Raw genomic sequence first — 21481 nt, forward strand, 5'->3', positions numbered from 1 at the left:
GGCAGCTGCTCGGCCAGCACTGCCTCACTTCTGTTCACTCCCGGTGGGGGCTCCTGACTGAGAAGTCAGCCCCCATTGGTTGACGTCAGCAAATGTGAGCCATTTTCTTCCAGATCTGTAGGACCCAAGGGACCCTGACTTCTTAGTCACATGCTACCACCTCTGGGAGACTGACAGGCTTTATCCCAGAGAAGTCTTGTCCAAGGGAACACCAAGCTATGAATGAGCTCTGGCTGTTATTTTCAACCGAGGCAAAGATAATCTCATGTCCTTGCATGTCTGAGCAGGTGGCCTTTGTTCTTTGAAGCATGGCTCAGTGTCTTACCAGGGAATCAGGGCATACTTGCTCCTGACTGGCTGATGGGATGCACTGCAAGCCCTCTGAGATCTGGTTCTCTGCTTGTCTTTGTTATTTTGGCCTTGTTGTCATTTTTAATGGTAAGTGTCTCAGAGCACTATCTCTCCAAGATCACACTGAGCTTGCCACGTCCTCTGGTAAGGGAGAAGGTGATTGTGGTCTGACGTTCTGGATTCATCCGATCAGTGTCCCCCAACCTACCTACCTATCAGTCTAAGCCTTCTGAGCCAAATCCGCCTCCATAGCCACATCCACTGGCAATGCCACCCACGCAGCTTGTGTCGGGTTATTTGACTAACTGAGACCTATCGGGCAATCCCAGTGTGGCACACAAGCTCTACACTGGGAGTTCATTGGCAAAAGGAGAGATGAGGTCATCCTCCCATGTGGCTTAACTCCTAGGGGGCCAGACAGCCAATAAACAAGTAAATCAATTCACAAGCAAAACAAATGCAGATAGTGAGGACTGCTGTGAAGAAAATAAAACGGCAAAGCTAATGTGGGAAGCCCAGGGTGTGGGGAAAGCCTATCTGGTGGGAAAGTCAGGGAAGGCTTCACTAAGAGATGACACTAAGTCCTGCATGACAGAAAGAAGGCGGCCATGCAGTGGTGTGAGGATCCAGGAATCCAGGCAGAGGGCACGGCCAGGGCCAAGGTCACGAGGTAAGAATGAACTTGGAGAATCTGAGAAACAGCAGGGTCCACGTGGCTGAGCAAGTGGGGGAGCCGAGGGATTGCCTTCCACCATTTGAGGTTCAGCTCAAAATCCTCCTTAGACTGTCTTTTCCTGACGTCTCCTGCTAAGAGGTTCTGCCTGCCCTGACCCTGACCCCAGTGACCCTCCAACCCTTTACCTTTTCTATTCACTTGGCAACTTTTATTGATTTCCAGGCCACCTTAGTCATGTGTTTATCTGTTCACTGTCTGTTTCTCCTGCTGGAGTATATGCTTTGTAGGGAAGGTCATCTCTGCCTTTTCTACAGCCATATCCCCAGTGCCTCTTACAGCTCAGGGTACCTGGTGTGTGCTCAAGAAATAATTGTTGAATGAACAATTCACGACACCCATCGGGAGCTATTCACAAAGCAGTGGTACTGGCATCACCAAAGTGGGTCTGCCACATCTGGAGAGAATTTAAGGCTATTTACATTAATCTTTGGGCCTGGAGGACATTGTATACACACACACACACTCTCTCTCACACACACACACACACAAATAACAGTTACAACAAGCACAGTCATACTTGCCTGTGAGGTCTTTATGGGGCAGATTTGTCTGAGAAGTTAATCAACTCATGTATAAAGATGTTAATGTCAACAAGAAAAAACAAATAATCCCGTAAAAAGTAGGATTCTTAAAAAAAGACATACAAACAGCCAACAAACATGAAAAAATGTTCAACATCACTAATTATCAGGGAAATCCAAATTAAAACTGGAATGAGATAACACCTTACTCCTGCAAGAATGGCCATAATTTAAAATTCAAAAAACAATAGATGTTGGTGTGGATATGGTGAAAAGGAACACTTTTACACTGCTGATGGGGTTGTAAATTAGCATAACCACTATGAAAATCAGTATGGAGATTCCTTAAAGAACTGAAAGTAGAATTATCATTCAATCCAGCAGTTTCACTACTGGATATCTACTCAAATGAAAAAAGTCATTATATGAAAAAGACAATTGCACACTCATGTTTATAGCAGCACAATTTTCTATTGCAAAAATATGGAACCAGCCTAAATACCCAACATCCAGTGGGAGGAGAAAGAAAATGTGATGTGTTTACACCATGGAATACTACTTAGCCATGAAAGAGAAGGAAATAGTGGCCTTTCAACTTGGATGGAGCTGAAGGCCATTATTCTAAGTGAAGTAATTCAGGAATGGAAATCCAAATATCATATGTTCTCACTTTTAAGTGGGAGCTAAGCTATGAGGATGCAAAGGCATATGAATGATATAATGGACTTTGGGGATTCAGTTGGAGGGGAAGGGTGGGAGGGGGATGAGGGTTAAAGGCTACATATTGGGTACAGTGTACACTGCTTGGGTGACACGTGCACCAAAATCTCAGAAATCGCCACTGAAGAAGTTATCCATGCAACCAAACACCACCTGTACCCCGAAACTATGGAAATAAAATGTTTTTTTAAAGATATTAATGTCTCTATTCTGTAAATGAGGTGGCAAGAACTTAAAAAAGTTAATGGCTTGCCTGATGACACACTAAGAGGTGTTGATGGGTCTTGACCCAGGAATGGAGCTTCCAAGGCTGGTCTCTCCACTCCTCTGCTTGGCTCAAACTCATAGAAACACAGGAACACATGTGTTTGGAGGAGTTTATTGGTGCTTCCCTGGATTGCTTTAGTCCCTTGTCTGTAAATCTCTCTGCTGGTTTAAGCTGGTTTAGCAGTTTTAACTGGTCAAGTTTCCCATGTTGGTTTTTAGACCTCCACAGAGGCAATACGGTATAGTGTTTAGCCATGTGTGCCCCCAGGAGCCACCCTGCCTGGGCTCCACCTCATAAGAGCCTGATTATTTGGGATGAGTGGTTATAACTGTCTGTCCCTCATTTTCCCCATCTGCAAAACAGAAATGCTAAGGATAGCCACCTCTTAGATTTGTTGAGAGCATTGAAAGTATTCATCTCTGAAAAGCTCTGCTTTTGATTAAGGAAGGAAAACTTTTGTGAGGACATTGTTCTCAGTCTAAAAACTAGGAAAAGTCAGATAATGTAACAAAATCACACACTTTAGTGAGCTCATCAGAGAGCTGAGGCAGCAAGACAGCCAGGTAAGCTAAATTCCAAAGAGTGGAGAGTTCCTCCAAAGAGAGATGGGATCCATAGCTGTTTTATCTTGGCAAAGTACGGGAGGACAAGATGCCCATCATAAAAGTGAAAAGAAAATAGCTAAAATTTTAACAAATTATTAAAGACAGGGTGTGGGTCAGCATGATAAAGTAGACTTCTTGGGGCCCGAGACACTAGGGATATTTCCACTCACCCACAAGCTCCTCTCTAGGGTCCTTACTGTGGGGAGGGTCTCAAGAGACACTGAAGCAGGGCAAGAGACTAGGAGAGGACCTCCCCATGGTGGTACCCAGGCACCCACTTCACTCCTACTGCAAAAGCCCTGGGCTCTGTGAGAGGAGCAGGGGAACCTCCAGCCCAGCCCCAGGCAAAGGTAGACCCCTACAGAGGGGAGGAGAGAAGCTACAGCCATCTGCCCATGAGAGAGAGGCAGAAAAGATACTGGACAAGACCCAGGATCCTAAACAGATATTAGAACTCTGCTATCCCCAGGAGAAGGATGGGAGATTCTCTCTCCCACCCAGTCCCCCCACATGTATAAGACAGACTGCGTGCTATGGTGAGAGGAGGAGCAGGGTCTGAGAACCCCCACTCAACCCCAGGGCCAGATTCAGAGTGCATGCCTAAGACTGAGGCTGGAGCAGGATAAGAAAGAATATTCCATGCCCACACCACCATTTTGTACAACTGACAAGCAATGGCAATCTACTACTGGGGGAGGAACCAGCACATGGAAAGGGATATCCCCTCTGTAACACAGATGGGCAGAGAGCTGAAGGTGGAGCCCACGGATGGAGGGGTTTAAAGTCTCTGATGCACTGAAGGTAACAATGGCAATGAACTCTCCACCCTTTGTGACTCAGCTCACCTGGCTGTCTTGCTGCCTCAGCTCTCTGATGAGCTCACTGAAGTGTGTGATTTTGTTAGATTATCTGACTTTTCCTAGTTTTTAGACTGGGAGCAATGTTCTCACTCAACTCCTGGATAAATTTCCTTAATCCCTGATAGTAATGCCTGACCAAAAAGATTCTGTTTCTGAGTTTAAATACTGTTTACTTCAGTCTCTATCTTGTATGCATATCTTGTGGCAATTAATTTAAAAACTATGAGACACGCACACATAAGTAAGAATAAAACAACCCACTTTCAAGAGACAAAAGAGTCAACAGAACCAGACCCAAAGATGATCTGACTTTTTGGACTATCAGGGCCTTTAAAATAACTATAGTTAATGTATTTAAATATATAATGGAAAGGTAGACAATGTGCATGAACAGATGGGGAATTACAGCAGAGAGATAGAGACTGTAAGAAAGAGCCAAATGGAATAAAAAATCACCATATGACAGATAAAAAGTCAATAGCAAAGGACTTAGAATAGTGTCTGACATGCAGCAAGTGTTCAGTCTTAGTCAACTGTTATTATTTTGAAGAACAGGGAGAGTCTCATGGCCTCAGCATTCAGCACAGGAGTAAATTTCCTCAGAGTCAATCCACAGCCACGAATGTACAAACAAATACTTCCTGGCACTAACAAGGGAAGTATAACTCATTCCTTCCAGCCACACACACCGATTAGTATATATAGGAAAGCTTTAAATTGTCATTAATAGCACTGTTGGGCTTTCACCATGAAGGAGTTGCAGTTCTAATTTTTTCACGTTCAGAAAGTCACTAAGTATTCTCTACCTCCTTATAAAGTAGGCACTATTATTTGCACTTAGCAGATGGAGAAATTGAGGCCACAGAATGGGGAAATGGCAAACTTGGGCCACTTTGATGGCAGACAGCCTACCGAGCACCCACATTTTTAGCCACCCAGCTGACAGGTCTATGTAAAAACAATGTTTGAGCTTTGCAGTCGATGCCTGTCATCTCTCGTCACTAATGGACTCCTAGTTCAGATGAATCAGCCAACAGCAACCTGATGATACTAACAGCTGACCAAAATTGTGTACTTTGTAGAGTACCGCTTCTCGCCATCCCAAGTATTTAATACACATTAGCTCATTTCATCCTCCCACAATGCTTTGAGCAAGATTCTGTCATCCTCCTTTTATCCTGATGAAGAAATGGAGGCACAGACAGATTAAATCACTTGCCCATGGTCACACAGCTTTTCAGCAGTGGCTTGGGACTGGTGTCCCTGCTCTTCACCTGTGTACTAAAATGCCTCTACAGAAGACAATTGAGTTCCAGAGAACTGGCAGACATTGTGTCTCCACAAGAGAAAAGTTGTCAGAGAATAGAGGGCAGCAGAGCTGCACAGGGTCGTCAGGCCAAGGGCATCACCAAGCCTCAAAGTCATCACTGCTTGAATTTTTTAAGATGCATGAGCCAGCACATTGATGTTTTTGCTTAAGCCACTGAGTTAGACTGTTGCTTTCTTGTCAGTGTCCTAACAGATAATCCAGGTCACTCTCAGAAGAGCTCTGGTCTGGGAGAGGACTTGGCCACAGCTGCCTGCTAACCCCTGGTCCTCAGGTGGAGGTAGAAGGTGCTGGACAGAGAGTAGATGCTCTCCAGCTGCAATGTGAAGCTCTAGGCCCAGGAGAGCAGCAGCTTACTTCTTGTCTAATCACCTGTCATTCCATGAAGCACCTGAGGTCTGAGCTCACCCAAAAATGAACCCTCCAAACAGCTTTATCGCTACGATTTGTAACATCCCTGACAGCGTCATCACCTTGGATTGAATTATTCAATTCTGAGTACCATTCGATGGTGTCTGTTCTAGCCAGATGACCCTGGAAGGTTAGACCACAGAAGCACTGCTAACTAGATTGTGTTTTCAAATCCCTATGACGATTCAGACCCCAAATCCATCTGACTCCCAAGCCTCACGTGCACTATTTGTTCCACCTGATGGCTTCAATGAACAATTTCCTTTGACTAAGATTTGTGCCTATCCTCTCTCTTCTTGGAACATGTAATAAATTTTCCATACCCAATTTCAAACCAAACTCAATTTCCTAATGCTGTCCGGTGACTTCCATTCAGGTGAATCATTTAGCCTCTTGGCTTCAGGACTTCTCTTTAAAAGAGAAAAATGAATGACCCCCACACTTCACAGGAGGGTTGCAAGAATTAATTAATGTTTATAAAGGGTTTTGCTGTCCTGTGGCGTCTTTGATATCGGAGGATGAAAGTCTGCGAGTGAGGACAGTGAGCACCAGATTCAGGAGGGAAACAGAGAAAACAATCCTCTATTTGTTAGCTCTGGTTCTCCTCTGTTTCGCTTTGACATTTAACAAAGTTCTTTTAAGTTTTGTTCAAAGTTGAATGCATTCATTTCAATGTCATCCTTTGATGAAGCCATTCAAAATAAAGGTTTTTTTAGAAAAACAAACAAACAAACAAAAAACGTTACACAACCCAGAGACTGGAGGTAGAAGTCTGCTTCTTGTCAACCAGAAACCTAACTTTTGTAACCTTCACTTTGTCATCACCGGGAGCAAGGTGAACACCCCTGTTCCTGCCTCCCTAAAATAACACCCTCCCACCCCACACTGCAGACTCCATCCCCACTCTGTAGTGTGTTTTCTCTTCTAAGGAGAGAAGGACACAGTGTTTACTAATTTACTTTTTCCAGGAGGGGAGACTATGTCTGTATAGACTGCGTTATGCCACCCTCCCTTCCAAATTCATGTGTGGAAGTCCTAACCTCAGTATCTCAGAACGTGGCAAACACAGTCACATTTTGAGATACTGAGATGATTAAGTTACAATGAGGTTGTTGGGCTGGGCTGTGATCCAACATGACTCGTGTCCTTATAAGAAGAGGAGATTAGGACGCAGACACACAGAGAAGCATGATCATGAGAATACACAGGGAGAAGACAACCACACAGGCCAAGAAGAAACCAACCCTGCCCATGCCTTGATCTCAGACTTCCAGGCTCCAGGACAGTGAGAACATAAGTTTCTGTTTAAACTACCCAGTCTACGGTAGTTTGTCACGACAACCTGAGCAAACGAATACAGTGTCTTAGCCCACTCATGGTCTTAGCCAAGTTTCTCTGCGGTCACGAATCCAGGAGGGAATTTCGGTAACAGAGACCCGAGTGGATGTCTAAGAAATGCAGGAGTTCCACTTATCTCTCCCCTGGAGTTCTCTGATAGTATTTGGGAAGGAATTTGGGGCAAGATCTGACATGGAGGCTTATTTCATACAAAAATGACTGATTTTTTTAAGTCCTTCAAGTTTTGTTTTAAAACTTTAAACACTAAAGTTTTGTTTTAAAACCCCATGTTCTGGCTCATTCAGGAAATGCATCCAAACTCTTTTCTGTGTTGCTATTAAAGAGGTGCTAGCACAAGTTTTTAAAAATGTCTTCTCTACCTTCCAGAGAAAGGAAATGATCACATGGTTTTCTTATCACTGAGGAACTGATGATCTTCACTAATATTTTGTAGCAAATGAAATAGGGCCACAAATGATTTGTACCTCCTCTAATTAAGACTTGGAGTCTATTTCTTCTCTCCTAGAATATGGGGGTTGGGACTTCCTTAGCCAATAGAATGTTGTAGAAATGGGCCAGGCATGGTGGCTCATGCCTGTAATTCCAGCGTTTTGGGAGGCTGAGGCGAGTGGATCACTTGAGGTCAGGAGTTTGAGACTTGCCTGGCCTACATGGTGAAAACTCGTCTCTACAAAAATGCACAAATAAATAAATAAATAAATAAATAAAATAGCCAAGCGTGAGGGCATGTACCTGTAATCCCAGCTACTTGGGAGGCTGAGGCAAGAGAATTATTTGAACCCAGGAGGTACAGGTTGCAGTGAGCAGACATCACACCACTGCACTCCAGCCTGGGTAACAGAGCCAGGCTCTGTCTAAAAAATAAAACAATAAAAGAATGTTGTAGAAATGACATGTGTGAGTTTCAGAGCTGTATTAGTCAGCGTTCTCCAGAGAAACAGAACCACCAATAGAGCGTATGTGCGGAGAGAAAGAGATGTTATGAGAAATTAGCACATGTAATTATGGAAGCTGACGAGTTCCCTCATCTGCCGCCTGTAGGCTGGAGACTCAGGAAAGCTGGAGATGCACTCCAGTCTGAGCCAAAAGGGCTGAGAACCAGGAAGCCAGTGGTCTACATCCCCATCAAAGGGTAGAAGAAGATGACTGTCCCAACTCAAGCAGTCAGACAGAGAGAGATCGAATTCTCCCCTCCTCTGCCCTTTGGCCATTTGGTTTCTCAACCAACTGGATGGTGCCCACCCACACTGGGGGGTACCCTGTGGTCCAGTCGAGTTAACACATAAAATTGATCATCACGGGAGCCTTGGCCTTAAGACATTTGCAGTTTCTACCTTTGCCCTCTTGAAATGCTTCCTGGGACCCCCATGCCAGGAAGAAGGATGAAAAGTCACGTGGGGTTGTCCCAGCTGAGACCCCAACCCAGCTGAGCCCACTCTCATGAGTAGACCCAGGTGTGTAACCAGTCACCAAATATCTCAGTCAGCCCAGAGAATCAGGAGGAATATTAAGTTGTTGTTGTTTTAAGCCACTAATTTTGGGGGGTTGTTTGGCTTAGAAATAACTGGAATACTTTTCTTCTAGTCAGTTTATGAAGAAAGGAGGTCAGTCTGAATTTGATAAAAGATAGGCTTTCAAGAAATTTTAAAAATCTAGTTATATTATTTTTAAACTAATGCAACAAAGAAGTTGTTCAATAAAATCGTTCAGAGACAGAGAGCCCTGAAGCCATGTTTTAAAATAATTTGTAATATTATATTAATCATAAGCAAACAATGCTTCCAAAAGGCTAAGAAACAATTGATTCTTTTAATAATTTAAACAACGCCCCTGAAGTCTTTTGCAACATGATCTGCTTAGCAAAATACTTTCTCCTAAATCATTTAAGGGAAGACCTTGATCATCCTATAAATTGTACCATCACAAATTCCACACTGCTGTTGCCTGAGTCAGGGATGTCTTCCTGGATGTGACCCTAACAAGCTTCATTGCTCTGCTTTATCTACCCTTTGGGGGCCTTTTTACTCCCAAAGTTGGTTAAGTTAGCATATTTCCTAAAATGTAGGGCTCACATTGGACCTTTATATTTGTCACAGCACACAAACCACAAAGGTTTGCAGCACTTTCCTGAAGATGCTGTCTGGGGACCGAATCCCACCATGTGTGCATACACATGTACGTCTGCATCTTTTTCTTTTTTTTGAAACAGAGTTTTGCTTTTGTCCCCCAGGCTGGAGTGCAATGGCATGATCTCAGCTCACTGCAACCTCTACCTCCCAGGCTCAAGCAGGTCTCCTGCCTCAGCCTCCCAAGTAGCTGGTATTACAGGCCTGTGCCACCACGCCCAGCTAGTTTTTGTATTTTCAGTAGAGACGGGGTTTCACCATGTTGGACAGGCTGGTCTCGAACTCCTGACCTCAGGTGATCTGCCCACCTCAACCTCCCAAAGTACTGGGATTACAGGTGTGAGCCACTGCTCCTGGCCATGCGTGCATCTTTCTGTGTGTGAACATGTGTGCATGCACATGTGTATTGCATGTGCATCTGTGTGTACTGTGTGTCTCTGTGTGTGCATGTGTGTATATGTGTGTGCATGTGTCTCTGTGAGTGTGCATGGTGGATGTGTCTGTGTGTATACGTGTTTCTCTGTGGATCTGTGTGTATATATGTGTGTCGCTGTGCATCTGCATGTACAGTGTGTCTTTGTGTGTGCATATAAGGCTGTGGATGTTTCTTTGTGTATATATGTGTGTCTCTATATGTCTGTGTGTATATATGTGTGTCTCTGTGTGTCTGTGTGTCTCTGTGTGTGCATGTATGTATATGGATGTGTTTCTATGTGTATATATGTGTGTCTCTGTGTGTCTTTGTGTGTGCATGCCTGTGTGCACACATGTGTGCCTGTATGTGTATGTGTGTGCATGTGTCTCTGTGAGTGTGCATGTGTGGATGTGTCTGTGTGTTTGTGTGTATATATGTATGTCTCTGTGTGTGTGCACATGTCTGTGTGCATATGTGTGTGCCTGTATGTGCGTGTGTGTGCATGTGTCTCTGTGAGTGTGCGTGTGTGTGTGCATGTGTATGCACGCTCTGCACTGACTGAGGTCCATCTATTGAGAAGGTGACTCAGTCCTGTTTGAGATAACATAGCCCAGGGACTGTGTTAATGTCCCTAAGCAGATGGTGTGGCTTCCAGACCCTTTGTGACTAGTGTTTTTTTGTGGATCATTTGTGTCATCCCACGTCAGCAATGCAGCTCCCCAAAGTGGGATGGATGGGACTGGTTTAAAAAGGAAAGTTTTCCCCAGCCCTGGAAAATAAGACCTGAAGCTGGCAGTGCAGCCACCGGGACCCTTCCTGCCGCAGACAGCCCCCGGACCTCTGCACAAAAGCTGGAAGACCTTAAAGGAAGTACAAAGAATACTTTGATACCTCTGAGACTTCTCCAAAGAGAAGTGGCAAACAATTGAAGAATAAAATATTGCTCCCATCAAAATGTCTCATTCCAACATTTATGGGGTCGGGAGATTCGCGTTTCCCTCCCACCTTGCGGGCCAATTCCTTCTCCTAATTAGCCAGCAAGGTTATCTTATTGGTGGCTGAATGGCAGCAGCCCCTCTGGTCGGTTCTAGGGAGAATGATCAAAGAGGGATTTAATTAAATGTTCATATTTAATTTTCTTCTTTCATTTTTATTGTCCCTTTTTACTCAAAACATGCCATTCTCAGGGAGCTGAAAAGTTGCTCAAGAGCAGAACTCAGTAAGATGGGGGAGCAGTGGGGACTTTATGGGGTTTTTTTAGAGGACCCAGATCTCCCATCTTCACTCAGCTCAAAATGCGTGTGTAATTTAGGGCAGCAACATTTGAATTATGAATCGGCGGCTCCAGTGGCAAATTAAACCTGCGGCAAGTGGCTTCCATTCCAAGCATCCGCTTGCAACTCACCCAGCCTGAGCCTAATGAGTTGAGAATGCGGACAATGGCAGGTTCATTCCAGGCCCCAACCCCACCTGCTTCCTTCACCTGTGCTTCTTGGTTTCACGAAAGGCAGGGCCCTGGGTAGCTGGTGCCTTCAATTCACAAACTATGCAGTACACAGTCTGTGTGAATATGCTGTAGGTGAGGATGGCATGCAGGCAAAGTCCAAGCAAAATGCAATCTTTCCTGGGGGTTGTTTTGACTTGGAGGCCTGTAGCAGATTGACTTCAGGCCTTCGGTCACTTCACACCAAGGCCATGACCATGCCTCCTTTCCCTTCTGTGGAAACATTGCCCCTTGTTGCCTCTGCAGCTGGACTCAGTGGGTTGACGGGATTCCAGAGCCAGCACAGAGCAAAGCCTGGAGACTGTTTTGTTGAGATGCACACGTCTCTACCTCCCTAACTGGGAATATCTGTTCATTTGCATCGAGTCTATAACCAGAGTCTTCCCAAACCAATGAGTGCAGCGAGTAAGATCTGTGCAGCTCTTCTTGTAAAAGGAAGGAATCTCTTTCCTAAAACTTCAGAAGCATCATTTACATATTCATAATTCATGTGTTTATTATACATCATTCTCATCTACTCAGTACAAGGGAGAACGGTTCTCCACCTGCTGCTGACTACTCATGTTAGCCTAATGGGAAGGGCACACACGGGAAAGGCTCTGTGCCTCCACGGCCAGTAATGGACGATGGATGGATTCTCCACTTCCGGCGCCCTCTGGCGCTGCAGACAGCAAGGGTGTGACTCGACTCTGCCCAGCACTTCCTGATAGACACGGCGAGTCCTTGCTCCCGAGTGCTGGCGAGGCCCCTTGGCAGTTGTTAGGGCTTGGATTGTGTCCCATAAATGGCGTGTTCAAGTCCTAACCCCCAGTACCTGGGCCTGTGACTTGATGTAGAAATAGGATCTTTGCTAACAGACTCAAGTAAAGATGAGCTCATCCTGGATTAGCACGGGCCCTAGTCCAATGTGACTGCTGCCCTTATACAAAGAGGAGGAGAGACACAAACAGCATGATGTGATGCTGGGGCAGAGACGGGAGAGACGCTGACACACACGGAGGATCGCCAAGGATTGCTGGAACCTCCGGAAACTGGAAGAGGCAGGAAGCATCCTTTTCCCCTGGCGCCTTCAGAGGCAGCATAGCCCGATCCACACCTTGATTTCAGACTCCTGGCCTCCAGATGGGGAGAAAATAAAAGGTTGTTGTTTATGCCACCAGGTGTGTGGCACTTTATGATGGCAGCCACAGAAAACAAATGCAGCTGTTTACCTGAAGTCAGGTGCTTTGTCTCCTGCTCACGTGACCAAGTCATGAAGGGTCTAGAGCATCTCACCGCTCCCAGATGGGGCTGGTGACACAGACACGATACGATCGTGCGACCCGCTGCGGGGCCTCGTACACCCTCTGTGCAGTGCAGGCTCAAACACAGGAGCAGGCAGCACAGCCCTACAATGGGCTCCACAGCCTGGGCTTAGACCAACCAACTTCACATCCCACAGTCCTGGAGGCCCAGAGCTGGAGATCACCGTTTCTGTCGGCAGGGCTGGTTCCTCCCAGGGCCTCTCTCCTCGGCTTGAAGATGCTGTCTTCTCCCTGTGTCCTCACAGGGTCATCCCTCTCTGTGTGTCTGTGTCCCAATCTCTTCTTGTAAAGACACTAGTCAAATTGGACTAAGGCCCACCCTGATGACCTCATTCTGAGGTCCTGGGGAATAGGACGTAATATACCGAGGAAGGGACTTCTGCCAAACGGGGATGCCACTGCGAATCCAAGGGAAGCACTGACTCCCAAAGACAGTCCCTCTCCTCCTGACCAAGTCCTGGGCATCACTCAGGACCACCGAGACTCAAAGAGCTGCAGAAATTAAAATAGAGGACAGGGTCAGGTGCAGTGGCTCACACCTGTAATCCCAACACTTTGGGAGGTTGAGGTGGGTGGATCACCTGAGGTCAGGAGTTCAAGACCAGCCTGGCCAACATGGTGAAACCCCGTCTCTACTAAAAATACAAAAATTAGCCAGGCATGGTGGTGCACACCTATAATCCCAGCTACCCAGGAGTCTGAGGCAGGAGACTTGAACCCAGGAGGTGGAGGTTGCAGTGAGCTGAGATCATGCCACTGCACTCCAGCCTGGGTGGCCAAGTGAGACTCCATCTCAAAAAAATAAAATGAAATAAGTAACTAAATGAAATAGAGGATGGGCTGCAGGGGCCGTAATGTTAGCTCTCGGTCACAGAAAGGGTGTTGTGACTTTGATTCGAGTCATTGGCACTTGGCTGTAAAGCCACAAAGATTCTCACTCAGGGAATCCAGCCTCCACAGGGCTGTGAGCTATGACCTCTCCAGTTGCTGCTTCCCCTTTCTTCAAGGAGGAGACAGGTTCAAGACAGGACATGACATTATCAGCCAACTATGGCCTCTGCACCATGGCCTCTCCGGTAAGAATCCCAGGAGCCTCCTGGGCTGGAGGTGATCATGGATGACCCACGCCCCAGCCAGGGAAGGGCCATGGCTGGCGAGTGTATTCAGCAGACTAGAAAAGGCAGCCACCAGCCTCTCCCTTCCTCCAGCGAGGGGAGGCAGAGCAAGTCTGACCAGCTTATTGCCCCCGGCCAGCCGAGGGAGGACACCTAGCCATGCCACTCCCTTGTCCCCTGCAGCCTCTCTGTGGGTGGTCAGGCAGCTCCGTTCTCTGCTGCTCCCACACATACAGTGGGTCTGGGTGTGTTGGGAGAGGAAGGAGGAAGATGGAACTCCACAAGGCCGGGCAACATCACCTGGCTCTCGTTTGCCACTGTCCTTGAAGTGCTCCTTTCTCCCACCAAAACTCCGTGGGGAGGAGCAGGGAGGCCTGCGGCAGAATGCAGGTGTTCCTGGTCTCCAGGTTTCCAGAGCCCCACATATCAGCAAAACAAGCTCAGCTCTAAGAGCAAAGATGAATGGGTTATCCTGTGGGTTATTTCAGTCATGGCCAGTGAAGGAAGTTGGCACTGTGTACATGGGGCAGTGGGAGGAGGTTGGCACTGTGTCCACATAGCAGTGGGGAAAGTTAACACTGTGTCCACTTGGCAGTAGAGGAGGGTGGCACTGTGTCCACGGGGCAGTGAAAAGGGATTGGCACTGTGTCCACAGGGCAGTGAAAAGGGATTGGCACTGTGTCCACGGGGCAGTGAAAAGGGATTGGCACTGTGTCCTCGGGGCAGTGAAAAGGGATTGGCACTGTGTCCACGGGGCAGTAAGAGAAGGTTAGTACTGTCCATGGGACAGCGGGAAAGGTGGGCACTGTGCTCATGGGGCAGTAGAGGAGGTTGGCACTGCATCCACAGGGCGGTGAAGAAAGTTGACACAAAGTCCATGAGGAAGTGGGGGAAAGGGTGGCACCGTGTCCACAGGGCAGTAGGAGGTTAACACTGTCTCGACGGGGCACTGAGAAAGCTTGGCACTGTGTCCATGTTTCATACAGAAAAAAAGCAGATGGACCAACTCCTTCCCCACAACTGACTCTTTGATGACCTGAGAGGGGCCCACCTGTGTACCAGCCACTGCCTTCTGCAGTCAGACATGTCACCTGGCCACCACAGGTTGCCAGAGAATCTGGCCAAGCAAGTTTTTGTACCTGGGTCCACGACCACCCTGGGTCAAATCGGTTCTGTTCATCAGCAGGAAGTGGTGAGGGGCAGTGCCTGAGCCACCCACAGGGCTGGACTCAGGCTGGACACACGGGCAGGACCTTCTCCTTTGCTTAAGTGGAAATGTGAGATGAGACATAGGCTCTGGGAGTCCTTGATTTTATTTATTTCATTTTAAACATCTTTATTGAGCTGTAATTCCCACATCATATAATTCACCCATTTAAAGTGCACAAGTCAATGGCTTTCTGCACATTCACAAACTTAGGTCACCATCTCCACAATCAATGTTGGACATTTCATCCCCACAAAGAAGTCCTGCACCCTTCACCTTTCACTTCCCAATCCCCGTGCCCGCCCTCTGCCCCCAGCCTCAGGCATCCACCAATCTCTTTCTCTCTATATCAACCTGCCTATTATGTGCACCGTGCACTTTATATAATGTGCATAAATGGAACCATACATTTTTATATAAAAGGAGTCATGCATTTTTGTATCTGTCCATGTCAGAGTTCTGGATCTTTTTTTCCTTTTCCTTTTTTTTTTTTTTTTTTTTTTTTAGATGGAGTCTCTCTCTGTCAACCAGGCCAGAGTGCAGTGGTGTGATCTCAGCTCACTGCAACCTCCGCCTCCCGGGTTCAAGTGATTCTCCTGCCTCAGCCTCTTGAGTAGCTGGGATTGCAGGTGCACACCACCATGCCTGACTAATTTTTTTTATTTTTAGTAGAGATGGGGTTTCACCGTGTTGGTCAGGCTGGTCTCGAATGCCTGACCTCGTGATCTGCCTGCCTCAGCCTTCCAAAGTGCTGGGATTACAGGCGTGAGCCACCGTGCCCAGCCAGCTTCTGTATCTTTTACTGAGCGAGCATGATGTGTCCTCAAGGTTCACCCTCCTTGTACTGAGTGTCAGTCTTTCATTCCTTTCCATTGTCAAACAACAGTCCATTTTGACAATGGCATGTTTTGTTTATCCACTCGTTTGTTGATGGATATTTGGGCTGTTTTCACCTTTTGGTGCTTATGAGTCAGACTGCTATGAACATTCTCAGACAGGTTTCCATGGGGACATGTGTCTTCAGTTCTCTTGGGTATACACCTGTGTATTAGTCCATTTTCACGCTGGTGATAAAGACATACCTGAGACTGGGTAATTTATAAAGAAAAAGAGGTTTAATGGACTCACGGTTCCACATGGTATGGGAGGTCTCACAATCATGGTAGAAGACAAAAGGCACAGCTTATATGGTGGCAGGCAAGAGAGAAATGAGAACCAAGCAAAAGCAGAAACCCCTTATAAAACCATCAGATTTTGTGAGACTTATTCACTACCACGAGAGCAGCATGGGGGAAACCACTCCCATGATTCAATTATCTCCCACCAGGTCCCTCCCACAACACAGGGGAATTATGGGAGCTACAATTCAAAATGAGATTTGGGTGGGGACACAGCCAAACCGTATCAACCTGGGAGTGGATTTACTGATCAGTTTTCTTTTGCATGTACTCAGGAACATGCGGCGTTCAGCTTCTATCATCCAAAATAGTGAATGTTGCTGATGGAGCCTCATCAGCCACTAGGCAAGAAATGCACTGGTAATTCCTAGGCCACTTTTGGTCATGAACTACCCTGCATCTTTGTCTTTGGCCCAAATAGGAGAAAAATGAATGTTGTGGTATTTTTTCTTCCACTTTCATGTGCTGTTTGTTGTTACCAGGGAAAATGCAAACTGCTGGGTTAGCAGAAAGCCTGACCTGTTCTCCTGAAATCTGCTTCTCACACCGGCCTCAGCTGTTGTCTCCTCCAGCCTAAAGCTGGGGGCAGAGGCACAGAGTCCTTCCCTCCGCACCTCACCTTCACAGTTCCTCACTGTAGCAGTTGATAGTGCTTAAGTACCATCGGATGCGTCAACAAACAGCCAAACCTCCACCATCTCCCTTCCTCAGCCCAGACTGTGGACACACAGTGTGTTCAGTTACTTTTAATTGCGTGTATGTTTATAAAACCCCATAGCAAACTGGAAGAAAAGCTATGCAAACCCCTCCTGGCCTTTCCTGTTGTGAATGGTTTTTTTCAGGGGCTTCGATCTGACCCTGGAGACCAGAGTGATAGGTTTAATTGGACAGATGTTTGGATTGGCCTCAGACAGTTCCTTCCCTACTCATCATTCTTTTGCTAATTCATTTAACAAACAGCCCAGGGCCAGGCCACGTGCTAGAATTCAGGACAGATGTGAACAGAACCCAGTCCCTGACCCCAAAGCCTCATTGTCAAGTGGGCAAGAGCAGCTGAGACCAGGGTGTGCAGAGCCTGACACCTTGCGGTGGGGCAAATCCAGGCTTACAGTGGGGTTGGAGGGAAGGAGGGAGCTCTGGCTCCTCACCCCAGTGCTGCTGGCCCTCCTTGGAGACAGCTGGTCAGGGGAACAGTTTCGCTGTCAGCAAACTTCTATTTCCCTTTGTGGATTTCACCTACGAAATTGTTCTGAGAACCTGCTCTTCACCCTGTTTGGGAGGGAGGGACTCCTACCCAAGGGTCACAGGGATGATCAAACACGCAAAACCCAACTGTGGACAGATGAGACCGACAAGGCTTCTGAGTCATATGTACTCAGCCCAGTGGGGGGGCGGGTACTGCAGGCCAAGCAGGGCCATGGGGGCCCACACTCCAGCACAGATGGCACCGGCCGGGGCTGTGGGAGGCAGTCTCTGTGGTGCTTGACAAGAGGGTGGGATAACCCTGGCCCCAGGGGAGGATGTGAGTGGCTTCTTTGAAGTATACCGTGGGCTGGCAGGGATGTGACCTGGTTAGGCTGAGGACTGGATGGGGGTAGTGTGTTGGGCTGGTAGGGGAACTAGTGGGTGGGAATCTTTCCGGCAGAGTGGGGGCGCATATCTGGTGAAAGCAGGAAACTCGTAGTGAGGCCTTTGGGGTCCTGGGAGGCTTAGAGTCAAGGCTGCTCATGAATTTGGGGGCCCTACAGTACAGCGGGTACTAACTGTGGGAGTGGGGGCTGTCCTGGGGTCTCTGATGTCCTCCTCACCCACCAGCCCTAGCCAGGAAGGGGTTAATGGATGAAGGCAGTGAGGGTGATGGACTCAGGAGGGCTGGAGCAGCCCAAAGCCCGGCAAGAGCATGTTCCCGAGCCTGGATACTCCTTAGGCCTCCCTGGCCGTAGACTCCGGACACTACTTTGTTCCAACCTATTTTGGAATCCTCCCTGGTCCGGATATCTGGTCTCCAGCCCTGGCCTATTTTTAACTCAGAGACTTTGCCCTTGGAAGGCGCCTTGGTGGCCATGAGCCTCTCTCCAGAATTCCACACCTCCTACCTGGCCTTTCAGTCCACTCAAGTCCCCTCCTCGGGCTGCACCCCACCCTCCACCACCCCCAGGCTAGCACTGCCCTTCCTTAGCCCCTCCACGCCCCTGCCTGGCTCTACAGCACATCAGCCTGTGGGCAGGAGCCCAGGTGAGTCGCTACAGGGAACCTGCTGGGAGGGACGCATGCTGTGTTGTGGAGTTGGAAACTTCCACTCAACCCTCTGCCAGGGTGCCCAGGCCCCCCAGAGCCCATCCTGAGTTTGTCTGTCTGCTGCCTGGTGTGGCCACAGAGCTCTGGGCCACACACAGGCTCCCGCTCCGCATATGACCTTCAGAAGAAGGGCCGGAGGAAAGATAACCTCTGAAATCCTTTCTTGAGCAAACCTGCACGCATGCACGAGTGTGCATGGCATTTGCTCCAGGCCAGAGGTTACAGTGTTTCCAAGGAGCTCCTCCTCTCTGAAACTGGCTCTGAGTTCTGCAGCACTCTGATGATGCCAACGTGGGTGGCAATTCCCGATACCCAAGAAATGTGTATTAACACAAGACCACGGGCCCCTCTCCAAGGAGGAGCAAACTGATCATCACCATCATCCCTGCAGTTTGCCAAAGGCATCTCCACCACAGGATCTAGAAGAACAGGATCTGTGTTGAAGACAAGAGTTCAAGGGCACTCATCCTTTTATAGGCATCTTTAAGCACCTAGTATGTGCCATGCACAGTCTTAAATCCTGGAGAAACACAAGTTAACCAAAAAAAAAACAAAACAGAACAGAGGCAGGGATAAAACTCTCTGCACTCATGGAGCTGACATTTTATTAGGGAGCGGGACAGGACGGGATAAATGACTAGAATGTATGTTAAGTTCACAAGGTCTTAGGAAGGAAAGTAAAGTGAGTGGTGGTGGGGGCATGGCATGCCGGGAAAGGGAGTTGCCTTCTGGAATGGGCCAAACCAAGAAGGCTTTTCTGGGAAGGGACTTCTAAGCAAAGACCTGAAGGAGTGAGCCCAGCTGTGGCCTGCAGGAAGCAGAGGTCAGGTGGGGAGAAGGGTGTGTGCAAAGGCCCTGAGGCAGGTCAAGGACTAGCAAAGACGTCTACGTGGCCAGACTGGGGCAGACAGTTATGGGGGAGGATGAGGCCCCTCTTCCCACAGGAGAGTTGACCAGGCCTGTAGGTCCCTGTGACCATCAATGGGCTGGGCAGAGAAACAGCACGGGTGGGTAGACTTAGAATCTGTGAGCCTCCTACCTGCTGCAGTGGCCAAGCAGAAGCAGGGAGGCGGCAGCTGCTCCCGGCCTGGGCACCATCCATCTCGCACCACGGCTGTCTCCGGCCTTCCCTGGCCAGCTGCCCACACACACTGTCACCCTGGGCTTCTGCCTTTTCTTTCCCTCCTGTGGCCATTCTGTAGCCATTTCAGGTCATACCTTTCTAGCAGGATACAATGATACATGAACCAGCCCATCCCCAGAATCGATGTGTCCTTCTCCGAGGTTCTGTCCACATCGTGGCCTCCGGATGGTGCTGCAGTAACCCACACACTGGTTGCTCATCTGACCTTTGCATTTGGGTTTATGGGAAGGGGGGCTCCAACCGTGAAAGGATGTCCTTTCTGGAAGATTCTAGAAAGAGGTAAGGAATGTTCCCCACAGCAGCAAGAAGACCGAAGGGCTCTGCTGGAAGTCCCCAGGGCTGAAAGCAGAGCTTATTATTATATATTATTTTGACAATAAGAGGGCTGGACACTCACATAGAACTTGAGTCTCACTAATTTCGGCTTTCAAGCAACCTCACCGATTTTATCATCGCCATTTTCCGATGAGGACGCTGGCATCTGAAAGTTTAAAATAAGTAGCTCCATCACTGCATGCAAGCACCTCACCTAGAAGCCAGATCCCTCCACCAGAGGCTGAAGCTCCCTCAGCCTGGGCTACTCCTCCCTCCCTGGCTCCGTCCCCTCCACCAAGGGTGTGACCAGTCCATCCGTCGGGGTGCGTTTTGCTTTGTACACTTCTTGGGGGAAAAAAATCTTACTTGGTTTTGAAAGTATTGTTATGATTGATTTTACAGTTTTTTCATACATTTTAAAACCATTTGTCCCCCAAACTGTTTTGCAAACCCATGGTGAGGTGGCAGGCCCCACGCCTGTGTGCTTGCTGGTTCACTGGCCTGGCTGTGCTCACGGCCTCCTCCTCGCCCCCTCTTCCTGCCTCCTTTGGGCCAGCTGACTCGGGGGCTTGGCTCTCAGAAGCAGCACTTCCTGGCATCTGGTCCCTGCCCTCCGGAACATTCTGCTCTTCCTGGGAACAAGCCTTTGCACTTGCCGCAGTTCTGGTTCTCCTCCCACACACCCTGCAAGGCCCTCCTCAGCCTCCAGTGGGGTTGAGGGCAGCCGGTGCTTTCTGCACCCCTGGCTTCCCGGACCTCAGCACCTACCCCCGCACTGGGGTTGCAGAGAGCATGGATCTCACGAGGTGCACGGCTTCTTCCACAGGACGTGAGGATCATTCCTGCCACTCAGTCATCTCTAAAATTGTTCCCTAACTGTCCCTGTCCCCAGTTTCATTTTTCTTAAGCATTCAATTACATTAAGCTACTAGCAGCATGCTCATTTTAATTTTCCTGTTTTACACCCCATGAAAAATAGTGACAGTGTAATAAGATGAACTCTTCCTTTGGCCTTCTTGTCCCTGTCACCCACCATTTCTCTGCATCTTCTTCCCCGAGTGTCTCAGGGCCTTGAACCTCAGGGATGAGGCTGGGACAGGCTGGCTGGAGGGGTCTCAGGCAGGCACCTGCTTTCCTTCCCAGCTCTGTTCCCAGGCTGGTGGGATGGACTGGGAATGCAAGGGTGGCCAAGTCTGTCTAGGTGGGTGAGCCTGCGGGTAGATGCACACACAGCCCGGCAGATGCACACACAGCCCAGCTCCTGAACTCTGTCTGTCCCCAGCCACCTTTCAGCAGCTCCTGTGGCTTTGGCTGTTGGGTGCTGATGCCTCATCTCAGGCCAGCTCAGACCCTGGCACTTCTTGAGTACAGGTGGCCCAGCTATGCACACTCTCGGCCTACGGGAGCCAGCCTGGGCCCAGCTGGTCAGTGCCCAAGACCTGCCCTGGGGAGGTACTTTTAGAGGGGTTGGCTTGTTACATAGGGAAATCACAGGGTGGCCTTCTGGTTGGGTGGAGAAGTGATGCTTGCAAACAGAAAAGCATCGTTTGTTGAACCATTTCTCTAGGTTCACGTTTTGCTCTTAAACCTTTAGCCACGTTATTTTATTGAATCTTCACAGAGTTATGCAAAGTCAGTGGCATTGTCTCCTTTTTAAAGAAGAGAAAGTCGACAGTGCTCTGAGGAGCCCAACAACCTCCCTAGGTGGGTTGTGCAG

Source organism: Chlorocebus sabaeus, chromosome 20 (genome assembly GCF_047675955.1).
Source record: "Chlorocebus sabaeus isolate Y175 chromosome 20, mChlSab1.0.hap1, whole genome shotgun sequence".
Lineage (NCBI taxonomy): Eukaryota > Metazoa > Chordata > Mammalia > Primates > Cercopithecidae > Chlorocebus > Chlorocebus sabaeus.